Consider the following 22,809-nt stretch of genomic DNA (forward strand, 5'->3'; position numbering starts at 1 on the left):
CAGGTGTTAAATTTGCACTGGTGGCAGAACACAAGTTCAGTCCTGTTCTGCCCATGATGGCTCTGGAGAGACCAGTGGCTGATTTGTCTGCTGGCTGTACACCATGTCTGGGAGAAATGCGATGGTTTTTGGGACTTGGTCTGTCCCCCATATCCGTTTCCCTGAATGGGAGGCAGGGGATTCCCAGATGCATCTGTCTGAGCTCTGCAAGTGTTTACCCAATGCTGGCTGTTTTTGCAGCGTGGACAAAGAAAATAAGTCCATGTAGACCGAAAAGAATGGTCAGTAGGGTGTGCTGGAGCACCGTTAAGGGAGGGCACAGTGGGACACTTTCATGCAAATTGTCCAGGCTGGCTACACTTAAAACAACTAGTTTATAGGCCAGCTTGCTGAAGAGCCTTGCCTATTGCCATAAGAGGTTGAAGAGCTGCACCCATTGCAAGATTGACTGTTTTGGACATCTTGTAAGGGAACACGACAAAGATGAATCATCTCATTAAGATCTTTGTCCCTAATCTTACCAGGCAGGACTGCCTTACAAGCCGAATTAGCATTCTCAAAAGCCAGATGTTTTACAAGATTATTGTCTGCATCTGAAAGGAAATAAAACTTGAGACCTGTGATTCATGTAATGTATGTCAAATAGCCCAAAGTGTTGTTTGTGAGCTTTGAAACCTGGGGCTGAGAACATAGCAGAACAGACCAGGACATGCCAAGGCAGGCCCATTACCACCCTATCTCCCTCCCCCCTCTCTGAACTCAGGCTGCTGATGTTTAAATGGACCAATCATGTGAAACCGTGCCATTCCTCCCCCAGCCCCACTCGTTTTCTATAAAAACCCCTAGCTTCCAAGCCTCGTGGTCGAATCAACTGTCTCCTGTGTGAGATGCTTTCGACCCGGAGCTCCACCATTAAAATACCTCGTGTTGTTACATCAAGGCGTTGTGTTCTATTCATGATTCTTGGGTGCATGCCGAATCGGGAGTTGAGTGGGTGTTTCCCCACTAGGTTCTTTCATTTGGAGGTACCAAAGAGATCTGCTTGACACCCAGGAACCCCGAAGGACCCCTTGGAGGTACGTTTGTTTGTGTGAGTCTTGTTATGTTGTCTGTTGTCTAAGTGTCTAAGTGTGGCACTGCTGAATTTGTGTCTTAGTTTTTCAGTTCTGAGATTGTGGGTTTGAGCCCCACCTGTGTTACCAGTTCTGGTATTCTGTATTCTGGCAGCTGCCACTGAGGACCATAAGGACCCTAGTGGCTGTGGGAAGAGGACGGTCTATTTCCCCACAGGCTGCACCCCTGGAAGACATTCCGAGGGAGACCATGGAGTGCCCAGGGTATGGAACAGTCAGGAGGACCTGGCTGTTGCCTGGCAGAGTGAAGAAGAGTGAGTGCTCTTCCTGCCAGCGGAGTGGACGTGGAATCCCACTCCGTCAGAGGTAGCATTTGGCTGGTTGTATAAGTCCAGACGTGGACGGGTGTGTTTGGATGTCTCAGTGTTTTCTGTCTCTGTCATTGTGTTGTGTTTATTCTTATTCTTCACTATGGGACAGACTGTGTCTACTTCTTTATCTTTGACTAGGGACCATTGAATGGACGTTAGGGCTAGAGGACAAAATTTGTCAGTAACAATGAAGAAAAAGCCATGGATGACTTTCTATTCCTCGGAATGGCCTGTTTTTGGAGTAGGTTGGCAAACAGAAGAAATTTTTTACTTACCCACCATAAGGGCTGTGAAGGCCATTGTTTTTCAGGAGGGGCCAGGGTCGTATCCAGAGCAGCAACCATACATCACAGTATGGGAGGACTTGGCTCGCTACCCATCCCCGTGGGTTCGCCCATTCCTCTGACCTCTCCGCCCTGGCACCAAGATTCTAGCCATCTGAGAAAATGGTGAGAAAGAGAAACCAAAACCACTGTGCAGGGGAGATTTTGATCATAGCACACCAGTGATGAAATACCCCAAGATCTATCCAGAGATTGAAGAACACCCTGAGTGGCCTGACACCCCTCAACCCCTACCATATGCTCCCCAGCCCCAACCTTCAGCTCCCTAGGGACCCCTGCCTCAGGCCCCGGCCGGATGAGGGGGTCCCTCCACAGGAACAAGGAGCCGGAAAGGAGTCACCCCTGAGGGGCCTGAGGATTCAACCTTGGCGCTCCCCCTCAGGGCTATTGGAGCTCCCCCTGATGATCTGAACAGTCTACAGCCCCTACAGTATTGGCCTTTTTCCTCTTCTGACCTCTATAACTGGAAAGCTAATCACCCCCCTTTTTCAGAGAACCCTGTAGGACTCACTGGGTTGGTTGAATCATTAATCTATTCACACCAGCCTACCTGGGATCACTGCCAGCAGCTTCTGCAGACTCTATTCACAACCGAGGAGAGAGAGAGAATTCTCCTCGAGGCTCGGAAAAAATGTCCGAGATGAGGCTGGGCGCCCTGTCCAAACTCCAGCTGAAATAGATGAAGGATTCCTGCTAACCCGGCCACGATGGGATTATAATATGGCACCAGGTAGGGAACGACTGTCCAATTATCGCTGGGTCTTAGTGGCGGGTCTCTAAGGTGTTCTCTGGCAGCCCACGAATCTGGCCAAGGTAAGAGAGGTTATGCAGGGAGTGACTAAGCCCCCCTCAGTCTTCCTCGAAAGGCTCATGGATGCTTATAGGATATATACCCCATTCGACCACACGTAAGGGTCAAAGGGCCTCAGTACTTATGGCCTTCATTGGACAGTTGGCTCCTGACATTACGAAGAAGTTACAGCGAATTGGGGGCTTGCAGGATTACACCATAAGGGATGTAGTTAGAGAGGCAGAGAAAGTGTATCATAGGAGAGAAACAGAAGATGAAAAGTTAGAGAGAGAGAAAAGAGAGAAAAGAGTGGATGAGTATAGGAGAGACAGGATGCAAGAAAAGGTTTTGACTAGGATCCTGGCCGCAGTAGGAGAAAGAGATAAAGGAAGAAGAGGTAGACATTCAGGAAACCTGGGAGACAAAATACAGCAGGGACCAAGGAGACCCTGAGAAGGCAGTCAGCACCTGGAGAGGAACGAATGCACATATTGCAAGGAAATGGGCCACTGGACGAGCGACTGTCCGAAAACAAAAAACAAAAACAAAACAAACAAAAAAAAAAAAAAACAAGAGGTAAAGGTGCTGTCTCTTGGAGAAGGTGAAGACTGGGGGAAAGGGCTCGGACCCCCTCCCCTAGCCTAGGGTAAACTTAGAAGTGGAGGGGACCCCCGAGGATTTTCTAGTCGACATGGGAGCCGAATTTTCAGTACTTAAAACTCCTCTAGGAAAAGTGAAGAAAAATGAAAAAACCTTGGTGATTGGGGCCACGAGACAAAAAATGTATCCATGGACCACATCCCAAGTAGTAGCCATCGGGCGAAATCGAGTAACTCACTTGTTTCTAGTCATTCCAGAGTGTCCTATGCCTTTATTTGGGAGAGACTTACTAACCAAGTTAAAAGCACAAATAACATTCACCTCTCATAGGCCAGAGGTTTTCTGGGGAATAAAAGTGGCCCAGACTCTAGAGCTGTCTTTACAACTAGGAGAGGAATATCGACTTTACCAAAATAAAGTAAAGCCCCATGAGAGATTACAGGACTGGTTGAATCGATACCCTCAGGCGTGGGCAGAGACGAGAGGAGTGGGGATGGCAAAACTGGTCCCCCCTGTGGTGATTGAACTTAAGTCCAGGGCCACCCCTATAGGGGTCCGACAATATCCCATGTTCAGAGAAGCTCAAGAGGGTATATGCCCCCAAATCAACAAACTGCTGCAACAAGGCATTTTGGTCCCATGCAAATCCCCTTGGAACACCCCTTTACTTTCAGTAAAAAAACCAGGGACCAGTGACTACCGTCCAGTCAAGGACCTTAGAGAAGTCAATAAGAGAGTTCAGGACATACACCCCACGGTGCCAAATCCGTATAACCTCCTCAGCACCTTGCCACCTGGTCGGACATGGTACACAGTCCTGGATCTTAAAGACACTTTTTTCTGCTTGAGGTTACACACCAACAACCAGCCCTTGTTCGCTTTCGAAAGGTGAGACTCTGAGAGTGGACACGCCAGACAGCTCACATGGACAAGGCTGCCTCAGGGATTCAAGAACTCACCCACTTTGTTCGATGAAGCCCTACACCGAGATCTTGCTCTTTTCCAAGCCAATAACCCACAGGTGACTCTTCTGCAATATGTAGATGACCTGCTCCTAGCTGCAGAAACATGCGAGGACTGTGAAATTGGAATCCATAACCTCCTGGGCGAGTTAGGTAAGCTGGGCTATCAGGCCTCTGCTAAAAAGGCTCAGTTATGCCAGATAGAAGTGACCTACCTAGAATATGTCCTGAGAGATGGACAACGGTGGCTCACAGAAGCCAGAAATCAAGCTGTTATGCAGATACCGCCACCAACCACTGCTTGCCAGGTAAGAGAGTTCCTGGGGACTGCCGGGTTTTGCAGACTCTGGATTCCAGATTTGCCTCACTGGCAGCTCCCTTGTATCCACTAACCAAAGAGAAAGGGGAATTCACCTGGACCAGGGAACATCAGCTAGCCTTTGAAACTCTCAAAAAGGCACTGCTGCAGGCTCCAGCATTGGCCCTGCCAGATTTAAACAAACCTTTCACCCTATACATTGATGAAAGAAATGGAGTGGCAAGGGGAGTCCTTACCCGGGTTTTGGGACGATGGAAGTGCCCGGTAGCCTACTTATCAAAGAAACTGGACTCTGTGGCCAGTGGATGGCCCTCCTGCCTGCGAGCAATAGCAGCCACGGCTGTGCTATTAAGAGATGCTGACAAACTGACTATGGGCCAGAATGTTACCATAGTGGCCCCACACTCTCTTGAGAGCATCATCAGGCAACCACGGGACCGCTGGATGACCAATGCCCGAATGACGCTTTACCAGTGCCTATTGCTAACAGAGCGAGTAAGTTTCGCACCCCCAGCCATTCTCAACACTGCCTCCTTACTACCTGAGGCTGACGAGACCCCTGCACATAAGTGTGAAGAAATACTGGCAGAAGAGACTGGAATCTGGCCAGACCTCACAGACCAACCTTGGCCAGGGGCGATGACTTGGTTCACGGACGGAAGCAGCTTTGTAGTAGAAGGTAAGCAGAGGGCTGGGGCAGCAGTAGTGGATGGAAAGTCTGTCATATGGGCCAGCAGCCTACCGGATGGTACATCAGCTCAAAAAGGGGAACGATTTGCACTAATTCAAGCCTTAAGGTGGCAGAAGGAAGGACTCTTAATGTCTATACCGACAGCCGGTATGCTTTTGCCACGGCTCATAGTCACGGAGCAATATACCAACACTGTGGACTGCTGACGTCTGCAAGGAAAGATATCAAAAATAAAGAAGAAATTCTCAGCTTATTAGAAGCTGTTCATTTGCCCCGTTGGGTGGCAATTATCCATTGCCCAGGACACCAGAAGGGAACTGGGCCCGTTGAAAAGGGAAATCAAATGGCAGACCAAGAAGCTAAAAAAGCAGCCCAAGGGCCAATGACAGGTGATGAGAACCCAACAGCCCGCTGCTGAGGAAATAAATAAAAGAACCCTCACAGAAGAAGAGGGGCGAGATTACTTAGCTAACATACACCATCTGACTCATTTAGGAACTAAAAAAATACTAAAATTGGTTAGTAAGTCCCCCTATTACATTCCTGGATTAAAGAGAATTGTGGAGGAGATAATAAAAAACTTCCTTGCTTGTGCACTTACCAATGCTGAGTCTAGTAAGCTCCAGGAAGGAAAACAACTGCGAGTAGACAGGCCTGGAGCCTACTGGGAAACTGACTTCACTGAGTTGAAACCAACTAGGTATGGAAATAAATATCTCCTAGTTTTTATAGACACCTTCTCGGGATGAGTCGAAGCGTTCCCCACCAAGAAAGAAATGGCTAATGTAGTGGTCAAGAAGATACTTGAAGAAATCCTTCCCCGCTTTGGGATACCTAAGGTAATGGGGTCAGACAATGGACCTGCCTTCGTCTCCCAGGTAAGTCAGGGATTGGCCAGGCAACTGGGGACAAATTGGAAAATACATTGTGCATACAGACTCCAGAGTTCAGGACAGGTAGAGAGGATGAACAGAACGCTAAAGAAGACTCTGAATAAAATAGCCTTAGAATCCAACGGAAGTGATTGGACAGCCGTTCTCCCTTATGCCTTGTTCAGGGTTCGGAATACACCTGGACCCCTTGACCTAACTCCATTTAAGTTAATGTATGGGGCGTCCTCACCCATTTTTTTGACTGTAGGGGATAGGAATCGCCCGGATGTGTCTTTCTCTCCTTCTTCTAGTATTTTGGCTCGATTAAAAGCTCTCAAAATAGTAAGAAAAGAGGTCTGGGAACAGCTAAAAGAAACCTATGTTGCTGATGACACACAGGTGCCGCACCAGTTTGAAGTAGGAAATGCAGTCCTGGTGAGGAGACACCAAGCGGGAAACCTAGATCTGAGGTGGAAGGGACCCTACTTGGTGCTACTGACAACGCCCACCGTGGTCAAAGTGGAAGGAATCCCCACTTGGGTCCATGCATCCCACGTCAAGAGAGCACCCCCTGGAGTCAGCCATGATGAGTGGACTTTGGGGAAGACTACTAACCCTTTTAAGTTGTGCCTGCTTCGTAGGAGTGATCCCAAAGGACTTCAACCCCCACAGTCCTGTTCAACAAACGTGGGAGGTACTCAATGAGGGGGGTAGGGCTGTATGGACAATCGCCAAGGTACACCCTCTGTGGACTTGGTGGCCTGATCTTTTCCCTGACATCTGTAAGTTGGCTATAGGAGCCCCTACTGGATGGGACTTGGAGGGGTACTCTGACATTCAGAGGGCACCTTTAACATCCCGTCCGTACGTAGAAAAACATTCGAGAGACCCATGGGGTGGTTGCTCTAACCAAAGGGATAGAAGTATGCTTCGAACCCATCCCTTCTTTGTCTGTCCCGGGCCCCACCAAAGTCAATCCCTTAATCCAACATGTGGAGGTAAGGCTGACTTCCTTTGCAAGAGCTGGGGTTCGGAGATTTCAGGTACAGCCCACTGGAAGCCCTCCTCAAGCTGGGACTATATTAGAGTAACAGCCAACTATTCCCTAGCGTCTTATGTACCTGGAGGATTTGACCTAGACGAGTGTACTGACTGGTGCCATCCTCACCGTGTCACCTTTACTGAACCAGGGAAAAGAGCTCTGGGATGGACAAAAGGGTATACCTGGGGTCTTAGGATTTACAAGGAAAGATATGATGAGGGATTATTGTTCACTATCAGATTAAAAATAGAGACCCCCTACAATCCTTTAGGCCCCCCCAACCAAGTCCACACCCTTCACCCATACTATTACTCAGCGTACTCCATTGATTGCAGACCACCTTAGTATGGCTGCTATCCCCCAACCTCCCACTCCTCAGGTACCTCTATTACCACTGAGATTCCTTCAACAAGACAGAGGATGTTTAACCTAGTGAGAAGAGCTGTTTATGCCCTTAATAGAACTGATCCAAGGGCTACTGAGGACTGCTGGCTATCCCTGTCCTCGGGTCCGCCTTATTATGAAGAAATTGCCTTCAATGGAGATTTCAACAGAATCAGCAGCCATACTTCCTGCTCTTGGGGAACAGGACAAAAACTGACCCTGACTGATGTATCTGTGAGGAGTCCAGGTCTCTGTATAGGCACCCCACCTTCCACTCACAAACACCTATGCAGACAAATTCAGTCTGTGTCCAGAATGGAAGCTAATTACTATCTTGTATCTTCCCAGGTTGGATGGTGGGCTTGCAATACAGGACTTACTCCCTGTGTATCAACTAAGGTTTTTAATTCAACTCATGATTTTTGTGTCATGATCTAGCTGTTACCCCGCATATATTATCACCCTGCATCCAGTTTAGAAGAGAGCTATGCTGGCCGGTGGTCGAAAAGAGAACCAATTACTTTAACCCTGGCTGCATTCATGGGGATAGGTATGGCAGTAGGAGTGGGGACAGAAGTGTCAACTTTGATAGAAGGAAGACAGGGAATTCAGTCTTTGAGGGATGCTGTCAATGAAGACCTAACGGCAATAGAAAAGTCCATTGATGCTTTAGAAAAATCTTTGACCTCCCTGTCTGAGGTAGTTTTGTAGAACAGGAGAGGCCTTGATTTGTTGTTCCTAAAAGAAGGAGGACTGTGTGCCGCCCTTAAAGAAGAGTGCTGCTTCTATGCAGATCATACAGGAAGAGTTAGAGACTCTATGCAGAAACTGAGAGAAAGATTAGAGTGAAGGAAACGGGAATGGGATGCTCAAAGTGGGTGGTTTAAGACATGGTTTTAATTATGACCATCTTGGATAACTTCTTTGATTTCCGCTGTAGCTGGACCAATCCTTATGATATGCTTAGCTTTAGTTTTCGGCCCCTGTATAATAAATAGAGGAATGGCTTTCATCCAGAGTAGAATTGATACAGTAAAACTCATGGTTCTTCAGAGACAATATCAACATATAGTTCAGGTAAATGAAGAGTTAGGGGACACTAATCTCTAAAATTCTATGATTAGAATTAGTCTAAATAGAAGAAGAGGGAAATGAAAGGAAATAAAACTTGAGAGCTGTGATTCATGTAATGTATGTCAAATAACCCAAAGAGTTGTTTGTGAGCTTTGAAACCTGGGGCTGAGAACACAGCAGAACAGACCAGGACATGCCCGGGCAAGCCCATTGCCTCCCTGTCTCCCACCCCTCTGACCTCAGGCTGCTAATGTTTAAATGGACCAATCATGTGAAACCGTGCCAATTCCTCCCCCAGCCTCACTCTTTTTCTATAAAAACCCCTAGCTTCCAAGCCTCGTGGTCTAATCCACTGTCTCCTGTGTGAGATGCGTTTTGACCCGGAGCTCCGCCATTAAAATACCTCTTGTTGTTACATCAAGTCGTTGTGTTCTATTCGTGATTCTTAGGTGCATGCTGAATCAGGAATTGAGTGGGTGTTTCCCCACTAGGTTCTTTCACATCCTCATGACCTAAGGTCCTTTTTGCAGCCTCAAGCAAATGACTAACACATTCACTAAAGTCTTCTTGGGTTCCTTGAATGATTTTAGTTAAAGGGGAAATAATGGAACCTTTCATAGGAATAGCATGCCAAGTTCCCAATGTTGTGTTAGCAGTTTAAGCCAAGAGACCCACTGGGCAATTTCTGCCTGGCCTTAGCTAAATATTTTTCTTGAACAGAAAGCTTTTCCAAGGTCCAGTCAGTCCAGGCACTGGAGGGTTTTTCTGATTAGCTACGGCAATGGTCTGGCACCTATTGAGGAAATCAACCCTCCATGAGAAAAACTATCCTCGAGTTAACACAGTTTAAATCTCTTTGATCCAATCACTACTGGGAGGGCTTCTAGGAGTGAAAGCATATAAAAGGCAGATGGACCATAAGTTCTAACCGCAGAGTTATGCTCTTTTAAGTCTTTAAAACTTAGCCTACGAAACTCTGTCTTTTGAATAGGGACAGTTAATTCTTCTTCTTGATTTCTACTTCATTATCACTCTCATAATCTTCTCCACCCTCGCTGTTAGTGTCTACAGAGAAATCGGCATGGGGCACTTCTAAAGGTCCTATTTCTGCAGAAGGAGATTTGGCACTGGTGGCTGGGGGCTGCTCCTGCGCCATAGAAGTGGGCAGGTCACAGCTAGCAGTTCTCTTGCAGCGAGTCATTACAAGGAAAGCCAATGTTTTGGTTTTTATGGCTCACTGAGCTTTCTTTTTTATGCCTCCTGAAACTGCGGCTGGAGGAGGAACAAGGATAGTCTGTTTTAAGCAATTTTAGAGTGAAGCTAGCTCTTTAGAAAGGCGAGCATACTGCTGCTGTAGCTTTAGTACTTCTTGTAATCCTGCTACCTGAGACACCAGCTTATCCTTAGCAGCAATGAGAATAGAAACCTGTAAACCTGACACAATGGTGCAGAAGCACTAATAGGCAGCAGATAGAGAGGGGCACTGCAGGGAGGGGCTGAAGCAAGACAGCAGCTCAGGTTTACTGGGCGAACTACCTCTTTCTCTAAAGTGTCTGAGTCCTCTGAAATTAAAGGGCTTTAAGCCAAATATTTCTTAAAGACTGGATTGATCAGTGGTGGATTGCCCTGGGCGGGCTGCTCAGACAAAGTGGTTACCTGGACATGTGGATAAAGAGCAGCCTGTGGGACTTCAGACCTGTCTGCAGCTTTTGGAGGCTTTGTAGTAGGGAGGGAGCCCTCTAAAGCTTCCTGAGACAAGGTATAGAGGCAATATTCTGCAACTGACAAAAGGTGCTGTTTCTCTGGATCATCAGCTGCATTTTATACCAAATCACGGAATAAACTCCAATAAGTAAATAAATTCTCAGGGACAGCATCGCATCAGGGCCCTGCTTTGCCAAAATTTCATTTAGTCTTCTACCTACTCTTCTCCATTTCTTACAATGTATCTCTGCTCCAACTATAAAAAAAACATGGACATGCCTGGTCTATGAAAACAAAATAAAAGTTTATCAAATCTTACTTTTTAACTCTATCTCCTCTTTCCATGAGAGCTGTCTTTAAGCAAATTATAAAGGCTGCTTCCTTTGATAGTTTGTTTCCCAGTTCCTGTAGTGGAGATGAATCAACTCATCAAGGACTTTTATCTCTTCTATGAGCAGTGGAAGGGGTCCTTTACTACTTCTAAATTCTTGGGGTCAGGACAAACTTCTCTGGAACCTGCACTGGAAGGAAATAAGATCCAAAACTCGCCCTCACATTGGGTGCCCCTTATCCAGTCCCATAGGGTTCAGTTATACATGGGTGCGAGTGGTACTGCAAACCTGGGAGGAAATGGGATTGGAAGGGGAAGAAAAGCTAGAAACCAAGCAGAGGGTCCTATTAAGTCTCCATTTATTAGGCTGATGTGTCTGGTTTTAAAGCATACATCCTGGGGAATTGGAAGGGGTCGAGGGGGAATTTAACAAAGAACAAAGAAATACCCTATAAGAAGCCAAAAAACCCTAAATTCTTTTTTTTTAACTTTCAAAAATCTAAAAACACCCTAAAACTCTAAAAGAAAAAATCTTGAAACTCTAAAAAATCCGTAAAACTCTAAACATAACCCTAAAGACTTTTTTAAAAAATCAAAAATATTAAAAAACCCTAATTTTTTTAAAGTTCTAAAAAAAAATCGTAAAAAAACAAACAAACAAACAACAAAACAAAAACAAAAACAAAAACTTGCAGGAGATTTTAAAACACTAAAAAAAAAAAAATGCCCTAAATTTCTAAAAAAAAATAAAATAAAATAAAATAAAAACTTAGGACCCCAAAACCCAAAAACAATACTCAAAAACAAAACACTATAACCTTCATATAAACATATATTTATGTTATATATATACATATATAAACATTACAATGAACCTAAAACCCTAAAATAAACAAGTAAACCCTAATCCCTAAAAAAAAAATCTACATTTCTAAAAAAAAAAATAATATAATAAATAAATAAATAAAATAAAATAAAATAAAATCTTCGGAACCAGAAACGCAAAACCAATACTCAAAAAAAATAATCTATAACCTTTAAATATATATATATATAAAACATTACAATGTACATTAAACCCTAAAATAAACCAGGAAACCCTAATCCCTAAAATGAAACAAACGACAAAAACAAGAGAAACACAAAATAAAAACACACAATTACAACTCTGAAAAACCCTAAATTTCTAAAAAAAATTCTAGAACCCTGAAAAAATTCCTTAAAAAATTTTTCAAAAACCCTGAATTTCCCCCCAAATCTTGAAATCTTAAAAAAAAGAAACCTAAATACCTATAATGCTAAAAAACACTGATTCTAAAAAAAATTCTTTAATTCAGAAAAACCTAACCCCCCAAAAATATCCCTAAAATTCCAAAAAAAAAAAAAATCCCTAACACACACACACAGACAGACACCCAAAAATCTTAAATAACAATATAAAACCTAACACCCTAAGGCTGTAAAATAATCCATGAAACACAATAAAACAAACAAACAAACAAACAAACAAACAAACAAACAAAGCAACTTTAAACTTCTAAAAAAAAAAAAAAAAAAAACTCTAGAAATCGAAAAACAACCTTCAAAAATACATAAGACCCCCAAAACCCCAAAATTACCCTAAAGATTTTTATGAAAATCCTAAAAAAATTCGTAATTCCTTATAAAGCTAAAAAATTAAAAATTAAACTCATTTTTAAAATACACATAAAAATCCCTAAAATCAGAAAAAAAATAAAAAAATAAACCGTGAAAAAAATTATAAAAGCCTAAAAAGAAGCCCTAAAAATAACTTTTAAAAAAAAAAACAGACCATAACATCCCCAAACCCTAAAATTATTTAAAAATCAAAAAAAAAAAAAAAAAAACAAACAAACCCTGAAACCCTAAAAAAAATTAAAGAATTAAACCAAAAAAAATTTAAATCTTCTTTAAAAAACCTGAAAAATCCCTAAAAACCATAAAATTAAAAACAAAAACAAAGACAAAAACAAAAACAAAAATGAAGCTTTAAAAAAAAATCACCAAAAATCCAAAATTCTTTTTTAAAACTCAAGAATGATAAAAAGACCCCCCCCAAAAACCCTAAAATCCTAAAAAAAAACCTCCTAAAATATATTAAAAGTACTTAAAATACATCAAAACCCTGAATCTCCCCAAATCTCTGAAACACACTTTAAAAAACGTATAAAATCCTAATAACCTGAATATAAAAACTGAAATCCTAAAAATAATCCTAAATTGAAAAAAAAATATATATATATATAATACCAAAATAAACCCAAGAACCCTACAAAGACCCTAAAACAAAAACCAAAAATTCCTCAAATAACTTAAAGCCGTAAAAAAAAAGAAAAAACAACAAACAAACAAAATACAACCAAAAAAAACCATATAAAACATAAAAACAAAACAAAACAAAACAAAACAAAACAAGAACTCTTAAGAAATCCTAAAACATTCTAAAAACCTAAAAAAAAAACTAAAATTCTACAAAACCTCAAGAACCATAAAAAAAATTGTAAAACTATAAGAAAAAACCCTAAGGCTACAAAAAAATCCCAAAAATTTAAAAACACCATAAAATTCCTTTAAAAACTTATACAAACAAGAAAACACCGTGAAATTTCTTTAAAAAAAAAAAAACTTCAAAAAAATCCTAAATCACTAAGAAAATTCCTATAATTCTGAAAAAATGAAGAACACTAAAAAGACACAAAAAACACTAAAACCATAAAAAACCTAAAATCCTTTAAAAAGAAAAAGCTAAAAACCCATCAAAACACTGAAATCCAAAAAAACCCTTAAACGATGTAAAACATACCAACAAAACTTTAAAGCCCTAAATAAAAACCTGAAACCCTAAAGAGAATGCTAAAGTTCTAAAAAAAAAAAAAAAAAAAAAAAACTCCAAAATTCTAAAAATAAAATAAAATAAATTACAAGAAATCTAAGATGAGAGCATTCCCTGCTTATAGACTATGGTAAGGCAGCTGTTTAACTTTCACAATTTTGGGTGAGGTATTCCGGGATTATCAGATTGAGTAAAGGGGATTATTCCTCCAGATGATCCTGAATCACATGCTTTTGAGAGTCAGGACTAGTGGTACTCAATTTTCCCAATATTGTGGCCCTTTAAAACACAGCTCCCAAATCGTAATGTTATGTCATTGCAAATTCAAACTATAATTTTGTTATAGTCATTGATTGTAATGTATATATCTTATAAACAAGATATATGATATGGAACACTTGTATCAGGGTTGTTTGAGCACTGAGAGGAGTCTCAACCCATGGTTTGAAAACCATTAGTCTGGACACGATGGGGGTACCATTACCAATGTATATTGTTTATCTAGTGTTGCTGGGCAGATGTCTCCCACCCTTGAACGCAGAGGGTTTTTCAAGAACAGGCTTCTTCTGAGTCCCCAAACTTCTTTCCACACCTGTACAGCTTGTTGATGATCACTGATGTATCAAATGGCCTTACTTAGTAAATTAAAGTAATCCAGTTATCTCTTAAAATCTAGAAAATGGTGATTCTAAAAATGGTTCCACTAGCTAAAAGCAGTGGCTGGCACTCTTCCTAGGGATCCCTTATGTAGTGTCCCTTTATATCTCCAAGGCCAACAGCAGATGGCTGAGTCCCTCCTGGGCTGTACCTCTCTGATCTATTCTTATGCACTATGCAGCTTTCTTTCATGAAGAAAACGCATGATAACACTGAACTCATCTCGTCTTTAGTCAGCACAAATAGCCTAATTATTTTCCCCTATGGTTCAGTTGATCATGATTCTGAGACATAATCATACAAGTTGTATTTACAAAAAGAATGACACTGATTTCTAGTATATAATAAAGCCTATTTTGCATAACTTCTTTTCAGGAGTCAGGAAATTCAAGAAGAAGACACTATCAGTAGATAAAGAAATTCTAGTGAGATGTTGAAATCACAGAAGGGATCCAATGGGCTAGAAAGACAAAAGAGGGAACCAAACTCCCTGTCATAATTAAACATTTTCTATGACAGAATTATTCATTGATTTTTATTTGTAGGTCCTATCCCTCCTGACCGAGTCCAATTTTTCCTTGTATATTAAAACCTGAGGATTAGTCTACAGAAAATTACATCTGGGGAAACACATTCAAACAACATATGAAGGTGAATATTTGAAAATCTATAGTCATGTAGGGGCATTTTTCTTTCTACCTCATGTACACTTAAAATCTCTAGCTACTTCCTTCCCTATGAAATCATGGCAGCCCAGTGAGTGACATGTGTTTAGGGTGAATAATGATATACAAAGATGTAAACACCTTGCCATATCCTATCAACTATATCTAGCCCAAAATGCAACATCCACATGAGAGTAGAAACATAAAAATAAATTTTATAGTATCTTGAAGCTAAAATTCCCAATTTAATCAAACCATCATTTAGAATCTTCTACTTAATACCAATGTGCTTTAAGTGTACAAGTCACTGGACTTTGTTGTGACTCTTTTCACAGGTTTATACTGTCCTTTAACCATCTTCATCCTCCCCACTATTCTCCATTTCTACCTGCTCAGCCCCCCTGCTGCTGCCCATACTCTTTCAAAATATCTCCTTTTATTTAGTGTGCCTTATTAAAATTATAATTTGACAATTGTCATTTTGAGTTTGGCTTGTCTCACCTAACATAATTCCCATTCCCATCTATTCTATCTGAAAACAAAACCCTTCACTAGTAAACGTAGATGAGAAATACTTCTGTCTCTCTGTCTCTGTCTCTGTCTCTCTGTCTCTGTCTCTCTCTGTCTCTCTCTGTCTCTCTGTCTCTCTGTCTCTGTCTCTGTCTCTCTCTGTCTCTCTCTCTCTCTGTGTCTGTCTCTGTCTCTGTCTCTCTCTCTCTGTCTCTCTCTCTCTGTCTCTCTGTCTCTCTGTCTCTCTCTCTGTCTCTCTCTCTCTCTCTCTCTCTCTCTCTCACACACACACACACACACTCACTCTTTCTCTCATTTTAAGAAATTCATGGTGTGGTTGACATCTATATTTCCTCCATAGCTTGTCTATTTCACACAGTATAACAATCAACATTGATAATATGGATGTTTAGTGGTCCTTCTTAGATTATTATTGGAATGAAAATCAAACTGGGAAGATAGTACCTCAGATGAAGACTGCCTCTATCACACTGACATGTGGCCACATCTGTAAGGAATGATCTTTTGTTGATAGCTGAGCTGGAAGTGTCTAACTAATTAGAAGGTCTCATCCACTATGAAGAGGATGTACAGTGTGGTGGGGACAGTGGAGGAGACTGAAAAAGATTTTTTGAAGAACCGAAGATCTATGTGGCATGAACAATTAAAGTGCCCTCTAATTTGTAAGTAAATTCCATACTTACCTGTGTCCAGTATTCTGTCAACCCATATTTCAAAAATAAAATTACATTATCTATTTCATCCTGTTTTACTGCATTCAATCTATGAAATTCCTTGTAACCAGAAATGGTGGTAAATTTTAAAGAACTTTAAAATGTTACTGTTAGATATCATGTTGTTTTAAGTTTATTTCAAATTTGTAAGCAGGCCCAAGGACTATGATTTCCTTGCACTTTGCAAAGAATCCATAATTCATGGTTGCCATTGGCTTCAATACAAGGTATTCAATCCTGTCAAATTCCAGCTTTCTTTGAATAAAAAATTGTCTTCCTCTAGCTGTGTGTTTTGATAAATTGAATAGTGTGCTATCCAGTGTGTTGCCTCAAGAGTCTGGCAACATTTCTGATTCCAAGAACAGCTTAAAGATAACCAAGGGGAAGATTGTTACAGGGAAAATAATCACCAAGAATGCTGGTGTGTCAGACACTGAAGACTTTCACAGAAGGAAAATAGAAACAACCCCCCCCCCCAAAAAAACCTGAATAAACAAACAAACAAAAAAAAAACAAATACACAATAAAAATGATACAAGAGTGAATCTACTTGGGCAGAATGTGAATCAGGTAATCAGGCCATTTTTGTAGGGATTTATTTTGGATTTCTAGGAGGCCATATGAAAATGTAAATTCTAGATGCTCAATGTTTCTGAGTGTAACTCCAGACGGAACCAGCCTGATAGAGGTTCTATGATGTAAGCTGAGATAGGGTGATGTCACAGAGCACTGGTCAGAGTTTGCACATCTATTCCACTTGGAGACACTAGAATTCCTTGAAGCTGGGTTCAGTATCTTCACAGTGGTGTGTGAAAGCCAGGTCAGCTCCTGACCCATAAAGTTTTTCCAGAGGCTTTTGGTGCCTGGCCTGGTTCAGAAGACAGAATCTTGAAAACTAGGACATTTGTTTGGGGTATGTATGTTTATGGAGTATCTTGGACTCTCATGGCTCCTTAATGCTATATGATTTCCCTCCTACAGTGAGTAACTGTACATTCTAATTTCTCCCATGTTTGGGATCTAGGAGGGTGGATGGTTTAGGTTATTTGATCTCCTGAGTTTATTAACCTTGCTAACAATATCTCCTTCAGAATTCCACTAATATGCCAAAACTCCCCTTTGTCCATGTGCATTTTAGAAGATATTACTTCTAAATGGCTGATATGGCATAGACTTGATGAGATCTTGTTGAAGTCGGAGATGCAATAGCTTCAATAATATGCCTGGGACTGGGTCTGGAGACACAATACAGAAGGCCAGTTGTGTGCTCTGTCCCTAGGTAGATATTTGTGAAAGTAGCCACCTAGCTCAGAACATGCAAATACAAGAGAGGTATGGTGACAACTCTGGCTCATTTTTTAATTCTATTCTGCTTCATCCTTGAGGGCAACAGACATACCAACTTCCACACTGACCTACCCACTTAAGGAAAGTTTCCTCAGCAGAGGAAAATTAGCTCAGGGCTGAAGAAATTTTTATCTGAGTATGTTATTCTGAGCTCTAGAGAATTACTTGTTAATTTCCCTATGTTCATTTCCTGGAATCCCTTGTTCGTTGGTTTATTTCTTTGTTTAATTTTATTTTGAGTTTCTCTGTGTGTAGCTATGGCTGTCAGACCAGGCTAGCCTTGATGTCACAAAGGTCAGCCTCCCACTGCCCCTTGAAATCTGGGATTAAAGACTTAGGTCATGACCATCTCCTATTAAATTCTCTTTTTATTCGTTTGTTTTCTTTGTTCATTTTTTGTTATTTTGTTCTTTGTTTTGTTTGTTTGTTTGTTTGTTTTGTTTTGTTGTTTTTGTTCTTTTTGAAACAGGAATACTCTGTATATCACTGGCTGCCCTGGATCTAACTTTGTAGACCAGGTTGGCCTCTAACTCAGAAAAATGCCAGACCCTGCCTCCTGAGTGCTGGGAATAAATACATGTACTATAATGGCTTATGAACTTCTTATTTTGATAAAATTGACATTAGAAGCACACACCTGACTAGCATAGCCTTCTTCACCTACCCAGAAGTTCTCTTAAAGAAGAGCCTTGGTCCAGCATTCTCTCGCACCCCACACCCATTGCCCTTTAAGATGTCATATTTATGACAGAGGCAACAGCATTGTTTCTGGTTTAAACAGGCAAGATCTTCAAAACCAGATAATGGCCAAGTATGATGATTGAACAAAGAATGATAGTCACAAGACAGTGGACCAGGGTTGCTGTGGCCTACTACACCAGTTCTACAACCATTTAGAAGACAATACCTCTGAAGAGGCTGAGCATGACATCCCTCAAAAAGAAGAGGAGGAGGATGCCTTCATCCCAGGCCCTGAGAATTATTGTTGGCTGCAGAATTTCTCACAGTTGGAAGGAAGGTAATGAACCTGTCAGCCATTGGAAGGCCATAGTTCTAGATCAACTGCCAACAAACCCTTCTCTTTATTTGCTGAAGTATGACGGTATTGACAGCGTCTATGGACAGGAGCTCCACAGTGATGAGAGGATTTTAAATCTTAAGGTCTTGCCTCACAATGTAGTATTTCCTCAGATAAGGGATGCCCACCTCGCCAGAAGCCTGGTTGGCAGAGCGGTGCAACACAAATTTGAGGGAAAGCATGGCTCTGAGGAAAACTGGAATGGGATGGTGCTAGCCCAGGTGCCAGTCATGAAGGACTGGTTTTACATTAGCTACAAGAAGGATCCGGTCCTCTACATTTATCAGCTCCTGGATGACTACGATGAAGGTAACCTTGACATCATTCCAGAGACTCCTCATGCTGAGTTGACATCACATGATAACAGTGACTTCTTAATAGGAAACTGGGTGCAATACACCAGAGAGGATGGTTCCAAAAATCTTGGAAAGGTTGTTTACCAAATTCTTGCCAATCCTTCTGTGTACTTTATCAAGTTTCATGGTGATCTCCAGATCTATGTCTATAATCTGGTGTCAAAGACTCCTTAAGGTGAAAAAATCACAAAAGTACAGGCCCATAAACTTGTAGAATAGGAAAAAAAAATGTTTGTTTTCCTGTGTTGTCTACTTAAGTGTCTTTGACAAACCCAGTATGATTGCCAATAAAATTTGTTTTGCTCTAAAATTTAAAACGTATGATATGACATGCTGTGAGTGAAGACTTTGGTGGAAGAGATGGGCTATGGTGGAAGAAGAGTACATACATCTGATATCACACATGGTAAAATTAATAGGACTTAGTATCTCTGCTCTGTATGGAGGACTGGAATTGGAGATGGGATGTGGTGGTGCAGGGATCACAGCAAAAGAAGGATGTTTATTAAGTAGGGGAGAAGGATATAACATCAGTAGAATCTCTGGTATGATGTCTGAGGAAGAAACAAAGTTGGTGAAAGAGTGACACATAAAAGGAATTTGGCCTTGGAACATAAGGAGTAACCCATAAAAATGATCCAAACAGATTCATCAATTAGAGAGTATCAGGTTTCATTTGAATGAAGAAGTCTAGTGAAACTTGTCTCTCTTTTTAATATTTTTATCTTTTCTTATATGTGTGAGGGTAGGACATGTGCTTGTGAGTGCAGGTGACTACAAAGATATGAGTTGTTGGGTCCCCTGGAGCTGCCATTAATGGTGATTTTGACCCTTGGATATGAATTCAAGAAACCATATCTAGTCTTCTGGATTTAGAGTCATCTCTCTAATCCCATAAAGATATCTATTTTAAGAAATACATTATTTACATGCAGAAAAGAAACCACGATGAAGGTAAGAAAGATCAAATTGATAGTGACCTTTAAAAAGAACATTGGACACACAAAGGAGTAGAGGACACTGAGGGATAAATAAATTCAAAGAAGGAATTCTCACAAAATGAAGCAGGAGACTCACGAAGAATAGAAAGTTCATTTACATAGTCAAACTTGTGCCATATCTACATTGTCTTCTTTTGTTTCTTAACAAATAGCCAGCCAGTCATTACAGAAGGATGTGGTGTGTGTGTGTGTGTGTGTGTTTCTTAGAGTACATATTACCAGAATAAATAGTGAATCCAAATCTAAGAGTATATATATATATATGAGTCTCCCTAAAACATCATAAACACCATGATTTTTTTATGATCAGTTCAAATAAGTAATTCAGAAAATAAAATGAGTATGCTGTTAGGTAATTTCAGGTGTTGAATAGATCCTGTGTTCCTTCCCTGAGCACTCTTTGCCTCTGATGAATCCTGTGATCTTTTGGATATCTGTGGTGAATGACCCAGATGACCATCAAAATCTCCCACACTGGTCTCTTCCACCTGGCTCTCCACCAAACTTATGACTATCTACATATCTGTGTGCTACTTCAACCTATCTATGCCCTTGAAATTCCAGTCTTTTACTTGTCTGTGACCTCCTTCTCAGAAAACATAGAAGATGTATCAAATGCATTTGTGCTGACATCTTTCCTATGCTGTTTGTCATGGGTTTCAAATGCTTTGAGGTTGCCCACTTGGTAGGTCACTTCTCCTGAGTAGCCCCTGAGCTTCATGGGCATCTGCCTTGTCCAAATCTGCACTCTAAGAGTGTCTCTTTGAGGGAGGCTTATCATGTACTCATTCATTGCTGTTTTTCTCTCTTGAATAAGTTTGTATGCTGCATGACTTGAAAATACTCTCTATTGTTGATTAATTTTGATATCTGGGAGAGATTCTGTACTAGCTGGTTGTCTTAGGGTTTCATTCATTTGAAAAGCCACCATTACCAAAGCCTCTCATAAGGGACAACATTTCATGAGGGCTTTTCAACATTTCATTACATGTTCAGAGGTTCAATCCACCATCATCAAGGCAGGAAACAGGGTTGTCTCTTGTCAGGCATGGTGGTGGAGTGTAATCTGAGAGTTATGCATCTTGATCCAATTGCAGCCAGGAGAAAAGATTTGTTTTGCATGCAGGGAGGAGGAGAGTCTCTTCCACACTGGACAGAGCTTTAAAGACCCAGAATGATATGCTTCCTCCATCAAGGACACACCTACTCCATCAAGTCCACACCTCCTCATAGGCCAACTACATTCAGATTGCCACACTGGTTTCATAGCAACTTGACAAGATCTAAATTCTTTAAAGAGGAGGAGCCTCAGTTGAGAAAATGCCTCCATATGATCTAACTCCCAAGCATTTACTTAATTGGTGGGAAACTGCCCAGTCCTTTGTGCATGGTGAAATCCTTGTATTGGTAGTCCTGTGCTCTTACGAAAGCAAGATTTGAGGAGCAAGTCAATAAGCATCACCAATCCATAGCCTATGCATGAGCTCCTGGCTCCATGATCCTGTGTTCTTTCAGGTTCTGTCCCAACTTCTTTGGTAATAAACAGCAATGTGGAAGTATAAACTATATAAAACCTTTTCTATGTAGTTTCCTCTATGGACCTGGTGTATCCTTACAACAATAGAAACAGTAAGTGGGACAGATTCTTACAGAAGCAAAATGTCCAATAGTATCACTGTCACTTATCCTATAACCACACACAATAATGTATAGACGTTTCATTTTAATTTAAAGGTAAGATGTATTCATGTACCTATATGACAGGTAATTGTTCTAGTTTTCTTCTTTCTCACCATAAAGAATACTACAATCAATAATAACTTGGGAATAAAAGGGTTAGTTGCTTACAGGTTACAGACTATCTCCTAGGAAGCCAAAAATAGGAACTTGAAGTGATAACAGGAAACACTGTTTATTGACTTGACCCTGTCTTATTCACTGTTCTATTGCAGTGAAGTGACACCATGGTTAAGATTATTATTAGAAAATAAAGCATTTATTTGGACGATTGGATACAGCATCAGAACTTTGGTCAATCATCATGGCAGGGAGCACAGAACTGATGCAATAGAGAAATATTGATTCTTAGGAAGCCTGAGAGAAAGAGAGAGAGAGAAAGAGAGAGAGAGAGAGAGAGACAGAGACAGAGACAGAGACAGAGACAGAGACGGAGAGAGAGAGACAGAGAGAGAGAGAGACAGAGAGAGTCAGAGACAGAGACAGAGACAGAGAGACAGAGAGAAAGAAGGAGAGAGAGAGAGAGAGACAGAGAGAGAGAGAGACAGAGACAGAGACAGAGACAGAGACAGAGACAGAGACAGACAGAGAGACAGAGACAGACAGAGAGACAGAGACAGACAGAGACCAAGAGAGGCAGAGAGTGGCAGAGAGAGACAGAGAGACAGAGTGATTGAGAGACAGAGAGATTGAGAGACAGAGAAAGAGACAGAGAGAAAGACAGAGATAGACAGACAGACAGAGAGATAGAGACAGAGAGAGACACAGAGAGACCGAGAGACAGAGACAGAGACAGAGACTTAGACAGAGAGACAGAGACAGATACAGAGACAGGGACAGAGAGAGTCTGCCATTATATGGGTTCTTTAAATACAAAAGACCTCTGATTTTCCAAAAGAGCCATTTTCACAATCTTAATCTGCTAATCTAAGAAGAAACAAACGAAAGCAAAAAAAATTCCACCAGAGAGAAACTAAACCTGATAAAAGCTTTTATCATAAATGGGTGTTGGATTTTGTCAAATGCTTTCTCAGCATCTAACGAGATGATCATGTGGTTTAGGTATGTTTTTTAAAAAGCATTAAACAACCTAAAATAATAATAAAAAATCTGTAGAACCCTAAAAAGACACGAAAACACCTTAAGTCTAAAAAACCAGAAATGTTGATGTGAATAATTCCAGTACTTTGGGAGGTAGAGGTACAACCCCTAAAAATTGCCCTAAAATTCAACAAAACCTCAAGAACCCTAAAAAGACCCCAAAAATTATAAAACCATTTTGTGAAACAATGTGCTATAGTATTTGAAGACTC

This window comes from Mus caroli, unplaced genomic scaffold (genome assembly GCF_978045245.1).
Source record: "Mus caroli unplaced genomic scaffold, Mus_caroli_1 scaffold_22, whole genome shotgun sequence".
Taxonomy (NCBI): Eukaryota; Metazoa; Chordata; class Mammalia; order Rodentia; family Muridae; genus Mus; species Mus caroli.